Source organism: Chrysochloris asiatica, unplaced genomic scaffold, assembly GCF_000296735.1.
Source record: "Chrysochloris asiatica unplaced genomic scaffold, ChrAsi1.0 scaffold00115, whole genome shotgun sequence".
In the NCBI taxonomy this organism is placed as follows: Eukaryota; Metazoa; Chordata; class Mammalia; order Afrosoricida; family Chrysochloridae; genus Chrysochloris; species Chrysochloris asiatica.
The window spans coordinates 4982953-5006622 of record NW_006408633.1 but is presented as its reverse complement, the minus strand read 5'-3'; the positions used below and the strand labels follow the sequence as shown (position 1 = coordinate 5006622).

Sequence of the window (23670 nt, the reverse complement as noted above, 5' to 3'; positions counted from 1 at the left end):
GCCCAAAGTGCAACTTTATGGCTGTCCTCTCCAAGGTGGCTGATCCTTAAAAGGCTTTTGAGCTTTCTGGGACCACAAAACGCACCCCTCTCTCTTAACTGAATGAGTTTCTGATCTTTGCAACCAAAGAGTCTTGGCTAAAAAAAAATACTCAAAGCTTAGGTTTAGAAGCTTTGTTGTTGTTGTTGTTGTGTTGTGTAATTGCGTCCATTCCAGCTCTTAGTGACGTGATAGGACAGAGTAGAACTGCCCCATAAGGTTTTCTAGGCTGTAATCTATATAGGGTCCTGGTGTGGCACTGAAGGATAAGCACTGGATGGCTAACTGCAAGCTTGGCAGTTCACACCCACTAGCTTCTCCTAGGAAACCCAATACAGGGTCACTATGAGTTAGAACCAACTCCACGGCACCTAACAACTACAATCTTTGTGGGAACAGATCACTAGGTTTGTTCTCCTGCAGAGCCATTGGTGGGTTTGAACTACTGGTCTTTTATTTTTTTGGTTAACAGTCAAGTATAAAACCATTGTACCACCAGGACTCTTGGGGGATCTTTTTATCTGACCAGTAGTCAATGGTTTAATTCTCCAAGGTACATTTCTTTGTATGAAATTCTTTTTTAATTGAGTCTTACGGGAAATTTTCTATGCTTGGTTCAGTCAATGTTGAGTAACTGAAAGAATGAGTGAATAGAAGTAACCAAGGTGAATTATCCCTCTCACTTCCTCCTCCCCTAATTTTATTGAGAAACTTTGACTCTAGAATTTCTATTTGTTCAGTAATTGAATACCTAACTGGCAACTGCTATATAGTAGCAGTTTATGGATGGTTGGAATATAAAGATAAATAAAAAATGAACCTTGCCCTTCAGAAGCTCATAGTTTAGTGAAGGAGACTGTCAAATAAACCAGTGATTGAAATATAGTAAATGCTACTTAAAGGAGCCCTGATAGTACAGAGGTTAGACATCTGACTGATTGCTAACCAAAAGGTCAGCTGTTAGAACTCATCAGCCACTCTTCAGGAGAAAGATGTGACCATCTGCTTCCTCTATGAGTTGGAATCAACTTGACAGCAATGAGTAAATGTTATCAAAGGCTACTCCTAATTCTGTTTAGGGTGTACCACCTGACCTCCTGGTGAGGGGAGGTGGTCAAGGAAGGCTTCCTGTAGGAGGTACCACCTGAAGTGAGTCTTAAAGAATGGGTAGGATGTTAGCCAGAAGAAATAGCTGAAGAGTGTTCTGTGCACATGGCCTAACATGAGCAAAAAATATGGAGATGAAAGTTAGCATCGTCCTTTTATGCAAAAATGTAGAGTAAGTCTTGTTCCCAATAGTTATCTTTCAAAATAGAGGGGCCTTCAAATCAATTTTTTTTTTTTTTAATACAGAGCACTTACTCAATTACTTTATTTTGAACAACAAAGACTCATTTAGCAAAGATCTCTGCCACTGTTTTCTTGTATACTTATAGAGGTCATTTGACAAGGGAAACAAAGAAATTCAATATAAATTTGGTCATTATTTAGGGGAGCATGACTTCACAATTGCAAGTCTGGGATATCATTGCAAAAAAGCCTTTTAAAGTTCACTTTAAAATGAAATACAATTAGTGGTTACTTTGTGGAGATCATGAGTATACACCCACAGGATGGATGGAAAAATAAAACTCTCTTTATTTTTAGGCAAATGGGTATTGTGGCTTGAGATAAAATTTCCAATGATAGCATCATGTACAGATGAAAAACCATGTATTTCCAACTTCAATATGGTAGAGCAAAACGACTTCCACTTCCTTCTGTTGCTCCAAATCCTTCAAATAATAAAGAGAACAAGAAATGCAAACTCTGTATTTTGATGAAGGTGAGAGGCCTATGTGAACTGAACTAGACTTTATGACCAAGAAGTGGTGGAGGGATGTAAGAGAGCAGGCAGGTCAAACTGAAAGTTCTGCAGGTACAAGCACGCTAAGGACCCCTGAAAAGCCTAGAAATGAAGGCACTGGAGACCACAGGACAGGGGCAACTAGGGAGAGTTGTTTTATTTTATTTTTTTGTAATACACAGTTTTACTCTGACACATATAGTTGTTGTTGTTGTTAGGTGCCATCGAGTCAGTACCGACTTATAGTGACCCTATGCACAACAGGATGAAACACTGCCTGGTCCTAGGCCAACCTCACAATTGTTGCCATGCTTGAGCCCATTGGTGCTGCCGCTTTGCCAATCCATTTTGCTGGGGGGTCTTCCTCTTTTTCTATAACCTTCTACCTTAGCAAACATGATATCCTTCTCCAGTGACTGGTCCCTCCTGATGATATATCCAAAGTGTGAGAGACAAAGTCTGACCATCCTGGTCTCCAAGGAGCACTCTAACTGCACTTCTTCCAACACAGATCTGTTTGTTCTTTTGGCAGCCCATGATACTTTCAATAATCTCCTCCAACACCATAACTCAAAAACATCAATTCCTCCACAGTCTTCCTTATTCAATGTCCAGCTTTTACATGCATATGACATTATTGAAAATACCGTGACTTGGGTCAGGTGCACCTCAGGGAGACTTTTAAGGGAGATTTTTAGAAAAAAGTTTTTCCAAGGAACAGTTGAGGCCTGGTGTGGTAGTGACATAGGATAAGCACTGAACTTCTGCCTGAGCAGCAGAAATGCACCAGCCGCTCCTGGAAACCCTATACAGAGTAGCTGTGAGTTGAAACAGACTTGAGGTACACAATAAAGAACAGTTGGAGTCCAACCTCAATTCCCCCCCTCAACATGAAATCAGAAGTATATACTTTGGAAAAACTAAACCAGAGAGGTCCCAGGCTCTGAGATATTGGTAAGAGTGAGGAGCCCTAAGAGAAACAAAAGGGTTAAGTGAGAGTTTGAATATCAACAGTGAATACCAACATCCCAAACAACACATTAGAAGATCCACCTTGACTGAAAATGAACGACCCCAGAGGAAACCTTACAGATATTGGCATTGGAGAATCTCCAGTTTGGAGGAGACCTGAATAGTCTCCCAGTAATCATCCTCTCCTTATCTTTGTAATAATAAGACACCCAAGGTTTTATCAAAGAGCATGCCTACCGGACAGAGACTACATATCTCAGCCCATTGATGCTGCCACTTTGCCAATCCATCTTGCTATGGGTCTTCCTCTTTTTCTACTTTTGCCATTAACCAGTTTATCAGTGATGGGAGCTGCTTCTACTTCTTTTTCTTGAAAGTAGTTGCTTTTCCTTTCCTCCTTCTTTGCTACCTTCAAGGATAAGATGTGACTCTAGTGCTGATGTTGTTGTCAAAATGCCATGGTGTTGGTTCCAACTCATAGGAGCCCTTTATAAGGTTTCCAAGGAGTGGCTGGTGAGCTTGAACTGCCAACTTCTCAGTTCAAACCGACCAGTACTTATCCTACAGTGCAACACCAGGACTCTCAACCAGTGGCCAACCTGACAGTAGGATATACTGACAGCTCTTTGTTGTTGTTGTTAAGTCTATTCTGATTCATAGTGACCCCATGTGGCGTTTCTGAGGAGTGACTGGTAAATTTGAACCACCAACTTTGGGGTTCATTACATTATCCTGCAGCATCACACCAGGATTCTTTAGTGTTTCATTTTAACTATGAATGGATCGCCTGGAATCACCAGATATTTTATAAAATCATCCAGCAGGAAAAGCAGAAACCAGAGTGAAAAATAGGAAAAGAGAACTCAAAGGAATCAGAAATAATGTAGGGTACAGAAGAAAAGTTCAACAAAAACATAATGCATTCCTCAGATAAGAAAGTCTGTAGACATGAAAAAAGAATAGGTGGCTATCAAAAGAAATATTCAGAAAACAAAAGTTTATAGAAATTAAACATATAAAAAACATAAAATTCAAACAGAAAGGTTGGAAGAGGAAGTTGAGGAAATTTCCCAGAAAGTAAAACAAAAAGACAAAGGGTTGAACCATAAGGGAGACAAAATATTCTCCTACAGAATATTCCAGTAAATCTAACATATGTTCTATTAAGAGTGAAAAGAAAAAATAGTAAGGAGAGATTATCAAAGAAATTACTGAAATATGATCATTGAAAAGCATAATATTTATACATTGATAATCTATTTAAATAAATATAGAGACATAATGGAGTCCTGGCATGGCTCTTTAGAATAAAGTCAGTGATTGAAACCCACTAGCCACACTCCTCAGAAACCCCATTCAGCATCACTATGAGTCAGAATCAACTTGATGGCACTTAACAACAATAGGCATAATTAGGTCAATATAATATATTAAGAACATATTTAACCATTTCACTCATTTCTCTAAAATATATAAAGTGATCAAAACGTCTTCCAAAGAACCTTTTTGGGAAAATGGAAGTCTATCTAAAATTCAGGACCCCTTTATTTTATATGGTCTAGAAGTCTTAGAAGACTCTGCAAATTTCACATCGTCATGACGCCCCAAAAGTAAGACGGGGTTCCTATGCTGGCAAATGATTGTATAGGCCTGATCATGTTTAGGAAAGAATTTGGTGGATTGTACTGAGTTTTTGAGACATCTTTGGAATGTACAAGTCATGGGTTACTCTACAGATCAAGAGAGGAAAAGGCTTTAATTGGATTTGTTATTTTATCTTAGTGTTAAAATTCAGCTGATGTACATCACTGTGGGTGTACTGGTTGCCAAAACAGCTGTACCCATTAGTAAAAGGTTACTTCCCCAATTCTCCATTGTCCCCCATCCTAACTGCCCTAGTTTTTTCTTAAGAATCCCATAGTCTAACAATGAAAGGGTCAATACTTGACTCATAAGTGTACCTCCAAGAACCTGACCCAGCTTGTTAGCTGTCCTGTCTACTCCAATTTTTAACGTTGCGGATATCACTCCTGTTCATAGATCATGAGGGCTGAACACATTTCTCACATGCCTAAGCCTTTAAACTGTAATGACCTTCCACAAATCTGGTCCCAAACTGCCATTCCAAATAAACTGAGCACCAGTCTTCCTGAAGTTCTCTCTACTTCAAGCACTCTGGACTTCTCACTGCTCCCCGGCTCCCTACACAGACTTACCTTCATTCCTTTGTACTCATTACTCAGAAAGACTCTCCCTGGTTTCTGAACATGCATGTTTTATTCATCATCCCAAGACAGTTCATTTTCCCTTTTCTCCAGACAGCCTCCCCATCTAGAAGTGATCATTCCCACTTTGAAATCATTGCCCCCTCTCCTAAAGCACATCGCTGCCTGTCTTAGATCAGAGATGTCCTATAAAAGAGTAACTTCCTAGTGAGCAGGACTTCACTCTGGGTTTCTCTTTCATTTTCCACACTGTCTGGCTCTGAGGCTTTCTTGTACTAGATGGGCAATAAGCAATCGTTAGATGAATGATAGTATAAATCGAAATTAAAGGACTTTACCAATTAGTTTTGGTATATTGTTGTTAGCAGTTTTATCACTTCAGAATGGCTGTGTAGAAAAGTCTCATATTCAAATGAAAATCTATCTTGGTCTGATACCTATCACATATACTTCATTACATGTAAAAACGAAACAGCAACAAGAAGAAGAACCACAACAATAACAAAACAGAAATATTTGCTGATTTTCTGGGCTGAAGCATTTAGTAGAGTGAGTGTGAAGAATAGAAGGACTCTCAATGAGATGGATGGACACAGTGGCTGCAACAGTGGGCTCAAATGCAGCAAAAGTTGTGAGGATGGTGCCGTACCAGGCGGTGTTTCATTCTGTCATACACAGAGTCACTATAAGTTGGAACTGACTCTACGGCACCGAACAGCAACTACATGAAAGCATTGGGTACTTGCAGTTGTGTTTTGCTCATATGTCTTTAATGGAAAATGGTAATAGATATGTTCCATCTTCCTCACTGACTTTACTTAATCTTGGAGAGATGCTAGAGCAGAGCTTTTCTCATAAGCAGTGTTGGACTTAGTGCTCTACTGCAACAAGTCAAGCTCCGAGTGTGACACTGGCCACATAGAATGAGTCATAGCTTTGAATAGGACACAAAGTGCTTCCTGAAGTCATTCACAAGAACAGAATGCCTAATGGTACCGTAACACCTAGAATCTCTCTCATTCACTGGCTCTCCTATGGCCTCCTGTAGAAGTGAAGTAAAAATCAAACCTTAAACATTTGGTTGAGATAGCAAATGACTCTAAAACCATTGTAATTTAGGCAAATTTTCTTTTCCTAGTATTTATCTAATTGCTTTTTTCTCTCTCTGCTTATAAAAGGCAAAATCTACACTATGTTTTTAGTCTGTTTTACCAAGAAGCAGTGCCTGGCCTTTGCTGCAGAGAGAGTTCTGAGGCATCAGCTGAAGCCTGCAGGGTAGCGAAGGTTGTAACTGCCGGTCCCCATCCACCAGCCTGAGCACCCAGCCAGTTCTCACCCTCTGCAATGCAGTTCTCCTCAAATCTTTGTTTTGTCAAAAACAGGGGAGATGAAATTTCATGAGCTACCTTTTTCCTACCCTCTGAAACTAGAAAATGCTGAATGGCTCTAAAGAAATATCTCATGTCATCCCTCTCATCTCCTCTCTTGTTTTCATTGTTATCTTCTAATGAAAATAGTATTTCTCTTCACCTGCGGTTCTCTGTGGAAGGTGTCAGTGAGTGACGCTGGTTAAGGTATAACTTCAGGTCAGGAGAGAAAGCGGGTGTGGGACCGTGGAGGCAGTTATGCTTTGTTGTTAGTGTTTCTCCTGAGCAACTGTCAGAGGCAGAATGCTGGCTGGGATACTCCACTGACCGTTTTCTCCTTACTGGAATTGGAACTGTGTCAAAAACCCATCCAACAGTAGTCATGTCTAACCTGACGCTGACTCTCGAAGTTTTTGCCATACCTACCAAATGCCCTACTGAGCTCACCAAATGGGTCATATGTACCCCTATTGTGGAGTCTCTAATAGGGATGTTTACCAGATAGAAGACTCTCATCTATTTGACTGGAGAACTTTAGACTTTGGGCAGCATAGAAGGTAAGTGTGACAGGTGTCCAGGAAGGGTCCTGGATTTGCCCTCTGAACTTGTTTTTGTTGATGTTAGTTGTTGTTAGGTGCCATCCAGTCAGTTCTGACTTACAGTGATCCTAGGCATAGCAAAACAAAATACGGCCCAGTCCCATGCCATCCTCACAACTTGGGCAACGGGAAAAAAAAAAAAAAATAGGCAACCATTGTCATGCTTAATGACATCCACGTGTGGCTTCCAGCTTTTGCCTCTGTGGCAGCAATGTCTTATAGTGATGCATCCCCCAGATGCTCAGTTAGTATCCATACTGTCTTAGTTTCTTAGTGTTGTAACAGAAATTCCACAAGGACAGGAATTTCTTTTCTCCCCGTTCAGGGTGTGGCTCTAAGAGGGAGGATCCTTCTTTGTCTATTTCTGATTCTAGTAGCTGCCAATAAGCCTTGGAGTTCCTGGAGATTCATTTGCTTCTCTAACTGTCACATAGCATTTGTTGTGTCTGCTCACCTCGTGCTGTGTCGCTGCTGCTCTTTAGCTAACTCACAAGGTATTAGGTTTAGGGTCCATCGTTCACTGGTATGACTTCCGCTGATTGATTTCATCACAAAGGATTGTGGAAAGAGATTACATCATATCTGTGGGTATAACGGCAGTTACTTACCATCAAGTCAATTCTGATTCATGGTTACCCCATATTGTGACAGTAGGGTTTTCAGTGGATGATTTGTTTGGAAGTAGATCACCAGGCCTTTCTTCTAACCATCAGCTTTTCTGTTAGCAGCTGAGCACATTAACCATTAGCACCACACAGGAACTTGATCCACAGATATGTTGTTACCATTAAGCTGACCGCTACTCATAGAGACCCTGTGTAGGGTTTCCGAGGCTATAAATCTTTATGAGAGTGGAAAGCCTCACCTTTCTCCCTCAGAGCGGCTGGTGGATTCGAACTGCTGACCTTATGGTTGGCAGCCCAACTTGTAACCCACTACACTACCAGGACTACTCTATCCACAGTTGTGTTGTTGTTAAGTGCCATAAAGTTGGTTCCAACCCACAGCAACCCTGTATAGACTTTCTGAGGAGTGGCTAGTGGGTTTGAACCATTGATCTTGCAGTTCAAACTGACCTTGTAGTCTAGTGCATTATCCTGAAACACCACACCAAGATTCCATCCACATGTATGTTGTTGTTGTTAGGTGCCATCGAGTCGGTACATGGACCAAGAGGCAGTTATTCGAACAGAACATGGGGACACTGAATGATTTTAAATTAAGAAAGGTGTGCAACAGGGTTGTATTCTTTAACCATACTTATTCAACCTGTATGCTGAAGAAATAATCCAAGAAGCTGGGTTCTATGAGGAAAAATGTGGCATCAGGATTGGAGGAAGACTCATTAACAACCAGCCTGCGATATGCAGATGATACAACCTTGCTTACTGAAAGTGAAGAAGACTTAAAATATTTACTGACGAAGATCAAAGAACACAGCCTTCGGCATGGATTGCATCTCAGTGTAAAGAAAACAACAACAACAAATTCACATGTATGGGGGTTAGTATTCCAACACATATTTGGTTGAAACATAATTCAAACCGTAACAAGAACCTAAGTACACAAAAACTTAAGAGTGCTTTAAGACCCGACCCTCTTGTAAATCTCTTACTTGCATTTTAATAAGCTTATCTATGTTGTTGTCATTGTAATGTGCCATAGTGTCTGCTTCTAACCCATAACAACCCTATCTAGGGTTTCTGAGAAGCTGCTGGTGAGTTTGAACCGCTGACCTTGTGGTTCAAAATGACTTTGCATTATAGAGCATTAACCCACAGCATCACACCAGCACTCTATAGAGCAAGGGAATTGCACATAAGCCAAGCTTTGCACCCTTGTGACTATCACTACCTTGAGATTTGTGGGGATAAGTTTTGTACAAATTGTGTCCTCTGAGCTAAGGGTTGGTGCCCAGGTGTCAACAGCATCTTTTGAAGCTGTGAAATGCCTACTTCTAGATGTCTCCTAAAGCACTCTTCATATAGCCTTTGTAAATAATTGATAGTATATTAGCCGGTTTTCTAGCTGTGCGATTTTGGCAGTTGTTGAGTGGCAGCTGACAGTAACCAAGATTCAAAAGAAAAGCCCATTTTGGCTGTCAGAGTTAGAGGAGGGATCTCAACTCCTCTTTCCTCATATTTGGAAGCCTTCCAGTTAATAACAGAGAAAGGAAGCTCACCTGGAGAGTCTTGCTATGAAGCTTGGAGAGGCTTTTGCATGGGATACTTCATATTTACAACTTGCCACCGTATTTTATCAAGAGAAATAATATGGGAGACTACATTCTGCAAGGGTAAGGATTTTATATTGCACACCTTCCAAAAATAAATAAGTAAATTATTTTTCAAATTACAGCAGCACCAGAACGTGGCATTAATCTTTCCGTGGCAGGACTGTGTGTTCCCATTAGTGAGTGAGCAACTTATCGTCCTGATCCAGGCTCTTGCAGACGAAGAAGGAGTATTATTTGTTTCCCACAGAAACATTTGTCACATTGAGGAGAATGGCACAGTGCAGTTTGTTTTCAGAGTGCTCCCTTCATTCGTTGTATTAGGAACTATTTCTCAGAATAACTCTTGTCCTGAGTCAAAGCTGGCATCTTCTGAGGAAAAATGCACACTTGAGGGATATAAAGTTGTTCGTATGTGGCTGGGTCTCTGCTTTAACCTTTTCTCACATCTGCTCACTTTCCAGGGGCTGCAGCTAATTTGCTCCCACCACCATTAGGTCAGTCCCACAAGGGATACAAGGAAGCAAAGGACAAGAACCCTGACTCATAGAGTTAACAGTCAGCTTGGGGACACAACTGATGCCTGGATTTAAATTAAGATACAATCAAGGATCAAGGCATTTTTGTTGTTGTTGTTAAGTGCCATGGAGTCAGTGCCAACTCATAGCAACCCTGTATAGGGTTTGTAAATTTTTGCCAGTGCAGAAAGCCTCATCTTTCTTCAGCAGAGGGGCTGGCAGCCTTGCATAATTGACATACTGTGGAGAATGGTTTTTGAATGCTTACTGTGTCCAGGGCCTTCTGCTGAGTGTTTTGTAGGGAATATCTAATTTAATCTTTACAAGCCAATAAGGTGTGTAATATTCCTAACTCCTGGAACTCTGGTGGCTATTTGGGATAAGCATTAGACTTCTAACAGCGAGGTCAGAGGTTCAGACCCACCACCTGCTCTTCAGGAGAAAGGTGAGACTATCTGCTCCTATAAAGGCTTACAGTCTCAGAAACCTTACATATCATCATTATTAGCTAGAAAGAACTCGATGTCAGTGGTTTAGGGCTTTGGTTTATTATTATCACTAACTGGGAGCATAGTGACTCCATACAATAAGCACTGGACCACCAACCACAAGGTCTATGGTTCAAGCCTCACCAACCACTCCACGGGAGAAAGATCAAACTTTCTGTTCCTGTGAAGATTTAAACCCTTGGAAACGCTATACAGGGTCACTATGATTTGGAACAAACTTAATGACAGTGGGTTTTTTTGTTTAGTTTTACAAGCAGGAGAACAGAAACTGTAGGAATCATGGAACTTGCTCAAACTCTGGTAGCTAATAGCTGAGAGAATGGAGACTTTCAGTGCCTGTCTGCAGAGCCTGTGTGCTCACACATGTTAGGTGCCATCAAGTTGGTACCGACCCATAGCAACCGTATACACAGCAGAACGAAACACTGCCCAATCCTCGGCCAACCTCGCTACTGTTGCCACACTTGAGTCCATGAATGCTGCCACTTGGCCAATCCATCTCATTGGGGGTTTTCCTCTGACCCTCCACCTTACCAAACATGATATCCTTCTCCAGCGAATGGTCCCTCCTGACAATGTGTCCAAAGTATGAGAGATTAAGTTTGGCCATCCTGGCCTCCAAGGAGCACTCTGGATGCCCTTCTTCCAAAACGGATCTATTGGTTCTTTTGGCAGCCCATGGCACTTTCAATATTCTCCTCCAACACCACAACTCAAAGGCATCAATTCTTCTACGGTCTTCCTTAGTCACTGTCCAGCTTTTGCATGCATATGAGGTTATTGAAAACACCATGGTTGGGTCAGGCGCACCTTAGTCCTCAAGCTGACATCTTTGCTCTTCAACACTTTCAACACATGTCACCAACATACATGTTTGCAATGCAGTATGTATGGTCTTTGGAACTAAACAGATTTGAATTGATTCTCAGCACTGTCACTTATTAACTGTGTAAAACTTGGCAAATTAGCTTCCTGTCTATGCCAGGGCAGTGCAAGTTCCACGCCAAGCGACTGAGGCTCCTCGGTGGCACCCACAGTTCCCAGGATGACTGAGTGGGAGACAGCTGCTCCTGCAGTGGCAGAGAACCCAGACATCAAACTTTTAGGGAAGTGGAGTACAGATGATGTGCAGATCAACGACATTTCCCTGCAGGACTACATTGCAGTAAAAGAGAAATATGCCAAATATCTGCCCCACAGCACAGGGCACTATGCAGCCAAATGCTTCCCCAAGGCACAGTGCCCATTGTGATGTGCCTTACCAACTCTATAGTGATGCATGGCCGCAACAACTGCAAGAAGTTGATGACTTTTGAGATATTCCACCTGCTTACTGGCGAGAGCCCCCTGCAGGTCCTGGTGAATGCCATCATTAACAGTGGCCATCATTAACTCATCACGCATTGGACGAGCTGGAACAGCGAGTGAACCAGGCCATCTGGTTGCTGTGCACAGGTGCACGTGAGGCTCCCTTCTGGAACATCAAAACTATTGCTGAGTGTCCAACACAAGAGCTCATCAACGCAACCAAGGGCTCCTCCAACTCCTACGGCATCAAGAAGAAGGATGAGCTTGAGCATGTGGTCAAGTCCAACCAGTGATCTAGCTGTGGCCCAGTAAACTTGTCATCCCCTTGGGGCAACCCCACCCAAAAAAACCCCAACAAAATACACTGGGCAAATTATTTAACCTAAAACTCATCTATGAAATGTGGACTCACAGTGGTTATGAGGGTTTGTGAGAGTTAAATGAAATATTTCATGTAAAACTTTAAGCCTGGCACATAGGCACGGTTTAGTCAAGTTTGCTAGTATTATTTTTCAATGGGGAAAATATAACACTTGCCCTCTCTGAAACAGTCTCATTTAATTACAAATATGTTTAAAATACCTTTTAACTATCCTTGGAAATCTTTGTGAATTTATCATCAATGAATGTGACTAAAGATTCCCTGAATCAGTCTATATTTTCATCTTGTACAGTTTCAAGGAGCTACTAATTAATTTTTTTCACATGATGTCTGAAGGTGCATAATGTAGTATTTCCACTTAGTGGTTCTAGAATGCTCTCCAACCCTTCATACATATCTTTATTATTAACATATCATATGCTATTAGTATCTGATGAGTTGACTCCAACACATAGAGACTTTGTGCGTAACAGAACACAATGTTGCCTTGGTCCTTCACCATCTTAAGGATCATTGCCGTTTGACTCCACTGTTTTTAGCATTGTGCCAATCCATCTCATTGAGGGTTTCCCTCGTTTTTTGCTAACCCACTAGTTTACCAACCTTGATGTCTTTTCTAACGATTGTTTTGTTGTTGTTTTTTCTCTGGTGACATATTTTTAATATGTGAGCTGAAGTGATACCAGCCTCACTTTTAAGAATTCCAATAGTATTTCTTCTCAGACTGATTGGTTCATTCTGTTGGCAGTCCATTCAATTTTCTTCAATACCACTACAGTTCTAACCCATCCATTCTTCTTCTGCTGTCCTTTTTTATTAGCCAGTTTTTATGTGTATAGGAAGTGATTAAAAGACCATGGCTTGGGTCATCAAAGTGACAATTGGTCTATGGAAGTATACCTCAAAAACTGATGGAGAGGAAGAGAGTATCTGTTAACAGTCTGAATTTTTCTGGTTAAGCATCTGCCTCTGAGAAAGTGCATGGAAATCAAGCTCAGCTTTGGGAGACCTGGTTTCTTCACTCACTTGCATCTGACCTGAACCATCTACTTCGATTTCTCTAATCTGGTTTCGAAAGGAAATAGGCAGTCTTCACCATAACTCCTCACTCTTGAAACTGATGTGAAAGTCACTTTAAAACTATTAAGTCTTGTGACTCAGCAGAAATGAAGAGACTGTGTGCAGATTCAATTTGCCTTAACCCAGGCAAGAATTTTCTACTAAAGGTAGAACATATTGTAGGGGGGCTTCAAAAAGTTCATGGAAATTTTTCTTTCTCTTTTAATTCCATTTTCCCACACACTTTTTGAACCTCCCTCACACAAAAGGTAAAGCAAATATTTTTTTTAAGTTATTGAGTTATGCCAAAAACCCAGCTCAATAGCCACTGACTCAAGTTTAATAGCCTCCTTCCATCTTTAAAGATGTGGAAGATTTGATTAGCGTTGTGGTACTTGCAAAGCAAAGGAGATATCCCAGCAAGGTGAACAGCAGTTCTGCATCTTGCAGCATCAGAGAGTTTGTTTAATCACTTTGGCAACCCTGAACTTGTTTATATGTGAAATGCTTTCTCATCTTCATTTAGTCAAAGGGACAGCCCATATGCAATGACTTGTATAGATAAATAATATTTGTTCACAGTTGCATCTGAATGCCTAGCTTACTGAGAAGTGTGGTAGTTTTTCTTGATCAGTATTTCTCAAATAGTTTTACTTGACCCAGAGCAAGAAATATATTTTATATCAGAACATATAACATATAAGGTTGTGTATGTGCACACTCACATGTACTCTTGCACACACATAAAAAAGTTGAAAGAAAAGTTTCATTCTAACCACGATGCACTGCATCTTTCATTCTACTCTCTTCTTTCTGACTCTACTTAATTTTAAAAGAGTGCTCATCATGACTCTCTAAATGAATTGCATGGCCCTCTACATTGGTTTATTGTTGTTGCTAATGCCATCGAGTCGGTTCTGACTCACAGCGATCCTGTACAGGTTTCTGAAGCTTTAAATCTATGCTGGAGCAGAAAGCCTCCTCTTTCTCACATGGAGTGGCAGGTGGACTTGAACTACCAAACTTGTGGTTCGAAGTGCAGTGTTTATCCTACAGAGCCACCACAACCCCATTAAATTGGCTTTGGCCTACTATTTGAAGAACACTAGTTTTAAGGATCCCTGTAAGTTAAGCACTGGTCTGCAAACCACAAGGTCAGTGATTCGAGCTTGCCATCCACTCAGTGGGAGAAAGATGAGGCTTTCTGCTCCCACAAAGATATATAGCCTCAGAAACTCTATACAGAGTTGTTACGAGTCAGAACCAACTCACCGACACTTAACAACAAGAACAACTTATTCTAAAAAGCTTTCTCATTTTTCCATGACCTCATGACTGGCCACCCTCTTTTCATCTCATCTCAAATAGACACATGTACCACCATACCACTAAATTCTTTGGACCCTCAGGGAGAGAGAACCTGCTGCAAAGGAGTTTTTCACTAGCAAAGCTCCCACATTTTTTCATGTTATTGTTGTTGTTAGATGCCATCGAGCCGTACCAATTCATAGCGACCCTGTGCACAACAGAATGAAATACTGCCTGGTCCTGTGCCATCCTCACAATTGTTGTTACATTTGAGCCCTTCGCGGCTGCCACTGTGCCAATCCATCTCATTGGGGGTCTACTCTTTTTCACCAACCTTCCATTTTACCAAACATAATATCCTTCTTCAGGGACTGGTCCCTCCTAGCAATATGTCTGAAGTATGAGAGACAAAGTCTGGCCATCCTAGCCTCCAGGGAGCACTCTGGCTGTACTTCTTTTGGCAGTCCATGGTACTTTTAATATTCTCCTCCAATATCACAGCTCAAATGCATCAATTCTTCTACGGTCTTCCTTATTCACTGTCCAGCTTTCACATACATATGAGGTTATTAAAAACACCATGGCTTGGGTCAGGTGCACCTTACCCCTCAAACTCACAATCTTTGCTCTTGAGCACTTTAAATAGGTCTTGTACAGCAGATTTGTCTAATGCAATACCTCGTTTGATTTCTTGGCTGCTGCTTCCATGAATGTTGATAGTTGATCCAAGAAGAATGAAGTCCTTGACAACTTAAATTTTTTCTTCATTGATAAGAATGTTGTTTATTGGTTCAGTGGTGAGGATTTTGTTTTCTTTACATTGAGATGCAATCCATCCCTAAGGCTGTGGTCTTTGATCTTCATCAATAAATGTTTTAAGTCCTCTTCACTTTCAGTAAGCAAGGTTGTATTATCTGCATATCACAGGTTGTTAATAAGTCATCCACCTATCCTGATACCACATTTTTCCTCATATAATCAAGTTTCTCAGATTGTTTGCTCAGCATACAGATTGAATAAGTATGGTGAAAGAATACAACCCTGGCACACACCTTTGCTAATTTTAATCCATTCAGTAACCCCCTTATTCTGTTCAAATGACTGCCTCTTGGTCTATTTGCAGGTTCCTCATGAGCACAATTAAGTGTTCCAGAAACTCATTCTCTTACAGGAAGCTGGAATCTTAAAGACTTTATGACCAGCCACTCCTCAGAAATCCTATACAGGGTTGCTATGAGTCAGAATCAACTTGATGGCACTTAACAACAACAACAATCTCAAAAGAGATGGACTCAAGATACATCCTACACTTATCTTGTATCATTAAAAAAAAAACTATGAATTTTGAAAACAATTTACTCTCCAATTTTTTTATTGTTGTCTAGAGTTAGGAGCTCAAGAATTCCTGTGGTATGTCAGTGCTAGCTTGGTGCTGGGCACATAGTTATTATTGGTCTTAAGTGCCATTGAGTCAGTTCCGACTCATAGTTACCTTGTATAGGGTTTCCAAGGAGCAGCTGTGGGTTTGAACTACCGACCTTGTGTTTTGCAGTCCAGTGCTGATCTTGCAGTTCCACGCCAGGATTCCTGGGCACATGGGAGGACTATGGCATGCACTCATATCTTGGTAATAGGCCCAGACCCACACTGAACGCGGTCTCAGCACTGGTCTTGCAGAGGTAGCAGTGATCCGTGCTAGATGTAGTCACACTGGAGCACCCTAGATGGGCTGTGTCTAGTATAAAGATTATAAAGTTGTAAAATTATCAGTTGTAGCAAGAGTCCAGGCAAAACATTAATTCCTGAAGTAGGAATAGACAAGATACCAAGAAAAGCAGACAGACTTATGTGAGGTTAGCAGAATCTAGATACACTGGGGTAGAAGTGGTGAGTGATGAAAGTATCTTTGTATCATTTTCTCAAACAGCTGAGGCTGCCTGAGGTCCATCTGGCCTGGCTCCTAAGAGTAGAGCATCAGGACTTGAAAGAATACTGAACAGTTAATGTAATCCCTAACCTCTTTGAAGTATCTGAAGGCATATCCACATATTTTGCCCAGATTTGAGGCTCGCGCACTGGTCAGAAAACCTCATACACTGAGTCAGATCCCAGACACCAGTGTGGGCTAGGGATTCAGTCTTAAGACTGTTAATGCTATTCCTGTTTCATCAGCATTTCCAGTCCTTGAAATAGGAACCTGGATCCTGGCTTGAAGAGGTGGAATCACTTGACTGTCTTTCCAATTTGCAGACTCTGTTTTGCCTTCTCCCAAGCCCTTCAGGCCATTGGTTTTACTAAATAGGCACAATGGTAGAAAAACCAGTATAATATAAAGACAAATCAGGAAGTAGAGAAAACATAACGAATATAATTAATCTATGAAAAGAATTATAAATTTTATGAGCCAGAATATATTATAAATTTACCTAGCTGTTTAGAGAAAATGCTGTGGATAGGAGTCCATTCTTGAAATTATAGCACTTAAACATCATCGTCTTAACAAGAGGGCAGTTAACGGAGGAAAGATGAAGGTAACAGAGACACAGGGAGGAATGCAAGAGTTAGTGAACAGAGGTAAATGCTGTTAACAGTACATGGAGGGGATTACAACCACATAATGAAGCAAAGTATATGATTTGTTGAATGTAAAACTGATGATCTTCTCTGTGAAACTTCCCTCAATTCACAATAAAAAGTTGAGAGAAAAAAACAACTTCAGATCCAAAATGAATAAATTAATTAGTTAATTTAAATTTCAAAAAGTCACCATCTTTAACCAGTGGAAAATGGTTTTGGGGGTTAATTTTGCCCCTATGAAGAGTATTATAGTTTTTGGAGCTTGATTTAGTCTATAAATAAACAGTTATTGAATAAAACTGGTTTGGCATTGGAATTGTGTGTTCTATCCAACAACCAAAGCCCTTCTAGATCAGAGTCCTAAACACTTGCTTACGGGTTTAAATTTGAAAATAAGTACACTGTTGGAGCCCTGGTTGTGTAGTAGGTTGGGTTGCAAATCTCAAGGTCAGCAGTTCAAATCTATCAGAGAAAGATGAGGCTTTCTGCTCCAGTAAAGATTTACAGCGTCAGAAACCCTAGACAGGGTTGCTATGAGTCAGAACCGACTTGATGGCATATAACCACCATCACCACACTATTGGTAAACTACTTTCATCCTATGCTTAAACACTTTTAAGATTGTATTATTGATATCAATTGATGCTTAAATTTACTAAAAAAATAATTTCCACTCTCCATTAGTTAGTTGGTGCTGCAGTAATGCAATACAAATCTTGAAATATCAATTACTTGAAACAGTAAAAGTTAATTTCATACTTACGCAATGTCTAATGCAGGTAGGGTAACTTTTCTGGGTTCTTTTTTTTTTCACATATTGGTGATTCTTACTTGTGACTCTGCTTTCTTAGAGTTTTTGCTTCCAGTTATAGGGCGAGAAGGGAGAGAATGAGAATATGGATAATCACAGAAAACATTTGCAGGATCAAGCCTGGTAGTGATGGTCTCGCTCTGCCAGAATCCCAATGGCCAGAGCTAGTCTTGTTGCAGAGATCCTGGGAAATGCCATCTTCTCACGTGCCCAGGAAGAAAATGAGAAAAGTTTGATGAATATACATCATTGTCTTTATCCCACAATTTAATATGCTCCCAACCACAGTGTCTACTAATTAGTTATTTTTCATTTTTATTGTGAATTGGGTGAAGGTTTACAGAGTAGATCAGTTTTCTATTCAACAACGCATATCCGTTTTATTTTCATATCATTAATTGCAATCCCTCAATGAAACACCACTTATCCTACTTCCTTCCCGTATTTCCTGTTTTCATTTCTCCTTCCTTCTTAGACCTTCTGAACTTTTTCAACCACAAAAGGACAAATATTTTATGAGACTGCTGTTGTGAAAAGTTAAGAAAAGGTTTTCTTGATAAAAGAAACAATCTACGATGGTTATTGGGGTGGGGTTGAATTATTCATGGGTTAGAGGGAGAGACACATGTTAACATGGGTGATTGGGCAGACAACATATAAGAGGGAGGTTGGCAGAGGAAAGATGAAGGTAATAGGAGACACATGGAGGAATGCAAGAGTTAAAGTGAATAGAGATAAATACTATTAATTGATGGTACATGGAGGGATTGCAATCAATACAATGTATAGGGTTTCCAAGGAGCAGCTGGTGAGCTTGAACCACCGACCTTGTGATTCAAACCAACTTTGCAGTCCAACGCAGCATTAACCCACAGCACCACACCAGGATTCTGTACCTGTCTCTAGATTAATATATATATATATATTGTAGGAGCTCTGGTAGCGTAGTGGTTACAAATCGGGCTGCAAACCTTAAGGTTAGCTATTTGAAACTACCAGCTGCTCCGTGGGAGAAAGATGAGGCTTTCTACTCCCATAAGGATTTACACCCTTGGAAACCCTGTACAGGGTCACTAAGGGTCGGAACCAATTCGACGGCACTTAACAACAACATATATATATATATTAGCTAGACAAATCTCTTTCTGAATCTGTAATGAAATACTTATCTTCATTAACTTCTGTTGAGTCTCATTATTATCAATAATTACTGCAATTTGTCCCTAATTTCCAGCTATAGCCAAAAAATGTTATTAAATGTATTCTATTCAACAATCTTCAATAACCATTGTATTCTTCAAGGATTGTCTTTGGTTTTTCAGTTCTGTTCAAATCTTAATTTAGTGATGGAACTAATATGAAAAACAGACAGACAGTGAAATGTTCAACTGAAAGAAACTTGGAAACATGCTGATTAGGCCCAGTGAGCAGGAAGTAGTGACTATGTCAACATATTTGTAAGACATTTGTGTATCTGAAGATGAAAAATGTGCCCCCCCTCCTTAAATTCAGAGAACTTCCTTTTAGTGAAATTAAGGAGCTCTGGTAGCTTAGTGGCTACAAGTTGGGCTACTAAACTCAAGGTCAGCAGTTCGACACTACCAGCAGTTCCGCGGGAGAAAGATGAGGCTTTCTGCTTCCATAAAAATTTACAGTCTTGGAAACCCTATGTAGGGTTGCTATGAGTCAGAACTGACTCCATGGCACTCCACCACCACCTGTAGTCTGGAGGGGCCCCATTGGCACAGTAGGTTAGGCATTGGACTACTACTACTAACCAAAAGGTCGGCAGTTTGCACCCACCAGCTGCTCCACAGGAGAAAAATGAGGCAGCCACTGTTGTAAAGATTTAGTCTTTACAACCCTAAGAAGCAGTTCTGCTCTGTCTGATAGGGTCCCTGTGAGTCGTCATCAATTTGACAGCAGTAGGGAGTGGTCTAGGGCATGTCTAGCTGTAACTTCTAATATGCAGAATGTTGTTGTTAGGTGCCATTGAGTCAGTACCGACCCATAGCGACCTTATGCACAGCAGAACAGAACACTACCCGATCCTGGGCCAACCTCACAATCATTGCCACGCTTGAGCCCATTGATGCTGCCACTTTGCCAAGCCATTTTGTTGGGGTCAAGCCATTGCTGGCACCATAAGATAAGCACTCAAGCTCAAGGTCTATTTGAACTGTAAGGTCAGTGGTTCAAACTCATCAGCTATTCCTCAAAACCCTATACAGGGTAGCTATGAGTTGGAATCTACTCAACAGTACTTAACAACAACAAGTACAAGGAGGCACAAAACCTGATGGGCCTCTTTGGGTTCTGGAAGCAACAAATTCCCTATTTGAGTGTGCTACTATAGCCCATTAACCAAGTAACCCAAAAAGCTGCTAGTTTTAAGTAAGACCCAGGACAAGAGAAGACTCTGCAACAGGTAATGCAGACTGCCGTGTAAGCTGCTTGGCCACTTGGGCCATAGAATCCAACTGATCATTGGTGCTTGAAATGAGTGGTAGAGGCAAGTAAAGTTATAGTCTGGAGCCTTTGGTAGCCCTTTATGGATGAATCACAGCACACACACTGAGCATTTTGCTTCATAGCCCTATCATCTTCTGAAGTTAACTACTCTCCTTTTGAGAAACAACTTTTGGCTTGCTACTAGGACTTAGCAGAGACTGAATGCTTGACCCCACCAAGTCACCAGGCAACCTGAGCTGCCCATCATGAACTGAACTGCCTGATACATCAAGCAATAAAATTGGGTATGCACAGCAATGCTGTATTATTAAATGGAAGTGGTATATATAAGAGAAAACCCAAGCCTTATTTGTAGATGGTTTTACACAATTGTAGATGCTACCCAAAAGTAGATAGGTGTAATGGTACAGCTCCATTTGGGGACAGCCCTGAAGAACATGGTAAAGGAAATTCCTCCCAGAGGGCAGACCTTCAAACGGCATACCTTGTTATTCATTTTGCTTGGATGAAGAATGGCCAGAGGTATGAGTCTATGTTTATTCATGAGCTGTGGTGAATGATTTGACTGAACTTCCAGATGGAAGGAACATGATTGGAAAATTGGTGAGAGGAGGAAGTACGTGGATGGTCTCTGAATGGTCAAAGAGTATGAAAAATATTCCTCTCTGTATAAATCATCACCAAAGTACTACAATAAATATGGTGTTTTACTCTGAAAAAGAGCAGAGTTTGCTTGTGGGTTAAAGCATTGGAAGGGTTGCAGCTTGTGTGTTATTGTGAGGTGTTGGAAAGAGAATTATCCAAAAGCTGTAACATCATATGTGGAGAATGTATCTCCTAACATATGCAGTGATCGGAGATAAACCTGTTGCCATGGAGTTGATTCCAACTCACAGCCACCCTACAGTGCAGAGTTAGAACCACTCTGGTGAGTTTTCAAGGCTATAATCTTTACAGAAGCAGACTGCCATATCTTTCAGCTGGTGGATTCGAACCGCCACCCTGTCAGGTGAACAACTGAGCACTTAAGCACTATGTGCTTCCTGGTCTCCTGATCTGAGGCAGCAGGTGAATAGCTGAGGTAAATGTGTGAGTGCATTCCATGTATTTTTACATGACTCTGTTGCTCTGGGTGTGATTGTCTGTGTCTATCTAGTGTGTCTTGGGAATGAGATAGCAGATACGTCAATCACAATGGAACAGGAGTTACTTTGTGGATATTCTGTATGGCATCAGCAGATCACCCTCCTTTATCTGCACTTTAAAAAGCCCCCAAAGCTCTGAAAACCAGAAGTTCTTTGTAAGTGTGGTACAAATTCATTAGCAAAACTTAGTGAGAGTATTGATATGTTTTTTCAGAAATATTGCGTTTGATTAGAAAATGTTGTTGCAAGCACTAGGGTTCCTTTTGTTGTTGTTGTTATTGTTAGGTGCCATCAAGTCAGTACCAACTCACAGTGACCTCATGCACAGCAGAACGAAACACTGCCCGATCCTGGGCCAACCTCACTACTGTTGTCACGCTTGAGCTCATTGATGCTGCAGCTTTGCCAATCCATCTCGCTGGGGGTCTTCCTCTATCTCTGACCCTCTACCTTACCAAACATGATATCCTTCTCCAGTGACTGGTCCCTCCTGACCATATGTCTAAAGTATGAGAGACGAAGTTTGGCCATCTGGGCCTCCAAGGAGCACTCTGGCTGCACTTCATCCATCACAGATCTGTTTGTTCTTTTGGCAGCCCATGGCACTTTCAACATTCTCTTCCAACACCATAACTCAAAAGCATCAATTCTTCTGCAGTCTTCCTTATTCACTCTCCAGCTTTCACATGCATATGAGATTATTGAAAATACCATGGCTTGGGTCAGACGCACCTTAGTCCTCAAACTGACATCTTTGCTCTTCAACACTTTAAAAAGGTCTTGTGCAGCAGATTTGCCTAATGCAATAAGGGTTCCTTACTGCTTTTCAAACCACTGCCATGGAGTGGATTCCAACACCCAGTGACCCTCTAGGACAGAGTAGAACTCCTCCATAGAGCTTCCAAGACTATAAGTCTTTATAGAAGCCCCCAGGACTCCTAGAGGAGCCCTAGAGACATAGTAGTTTAAGTATTCAGCTGCTAACCAAAAGGTCGACAATTTGAGCCCTTCAGCCACTCTTAGGAGAAAGCTGTGGCAATCTGCTTCCATGAAGATAACAGCTGTATATATGTTCTACTGTGTCCTAGAGGGTCACTGTGAATTGAAATTGACTGGCTAGCCATGGGTTTTTAATGACTCATCGAGTGCATCCTGAGAAATCCAGGACTAAGATATTTGTGATGTTTAAAATGAACTATCCATCAAAGCAAGAAAAGCCAACCATCAGGGTAAACTCCTCTATAAGACTGAAACTCAAAGGGAACACACAAACAGTCCTGTATACTCGATGGCAACCATCTTGGTCAACTTATGTGTAGAAGAGGGGTAATTGCAGCAAAGAAGACATGGGCTGAGATTTGCCATATTCCATGGCTGCCTGATGGCCATGGAATGAGACAGAGAAAAGGATGGACTGATGGGTTTGAAATTTAGAGTGATGTGTGAACTTCCGAGCCCAATGACCTTGCCACTGAAGGTCAAAGTTAAGAATGAAGCAACTACCAAATCTGAAGAAAGGGGAGGCATGCAAGAACTCCCATACTTGCAGACAGTACCCATCAGACCAAGTGTGGATGGCTTGTTGACCAGAATTACAACCTGGTCAGCTGGACCCATGATTATGGATGAGGCTGCTCAAAATTCCAACCAAATAGGGCAGGATTCTCCATGTCAAAGGTAAAGTATGTCTCCTCAGTACACTGGACTGATAAGAATAGGCAACTTAGACTTCGACTGCCAAAATTGGGGGGGCAGGGGGGTGTTACAGAGGCATGAAGTGGCTGGCTTACAAGCTTTCATGAGGGTGCTTAGTGTCAGAATGTGGGGAGTAAGACAGAAAACCAACTGAATAATTTCACGCCTGTCCAGATGGGTCTGATAATGAGGGGGATAAGACTTGATGATACAATTGCATGATTGTTTTTAGCTTTAATGGCGATTGTCACAACTGTAAACGTAGAAGAGGTGCAACTAAAAGGGGAATAGTCCACCTGTCAGGAACAGGGGACCCTAGGACCATCAAGAGTGAAGAATATGAGAGGAGCAAGGGATCCTAACCAGAAAAGCAGCAACAACAGAGGTGGTGGTAGAGACCATGGCATAGATAGAGAGACAACAGCAATGGACTATAGGCCCATGGACTGAGAAAAGCAGCATGCCTGTGGACATTTAAACAAACATATATTTACAGTGTGGTATGTGTACACAAGAAGCAGTTGTTCGAACAGAACATGGGAACACTGAAAGTTTTAAAATTGGGAAAGGTGTGAGACAGGGTTGTATTCTTTCACCATACTTGT

At 41.1% G+C, this 23670-nt stretch overlaps 2 pseudogenes; both read left to right on the top strand.

Moving 5' to 3' along the window:
• Window positions 1–11353: 11353 nt before the first annotated feature.
• On the top strand, window positions 11354–11909 carry LOC102838740 (annotated as a pseudogene).
• Window positions 11910–20626: 8717 nt separating this feature from the next.
• LOC102823482 overlaps window positions 20627–23670 on the top strand; it is a 19115-nt pseudogene continuing 16071 nt past the window's right edge.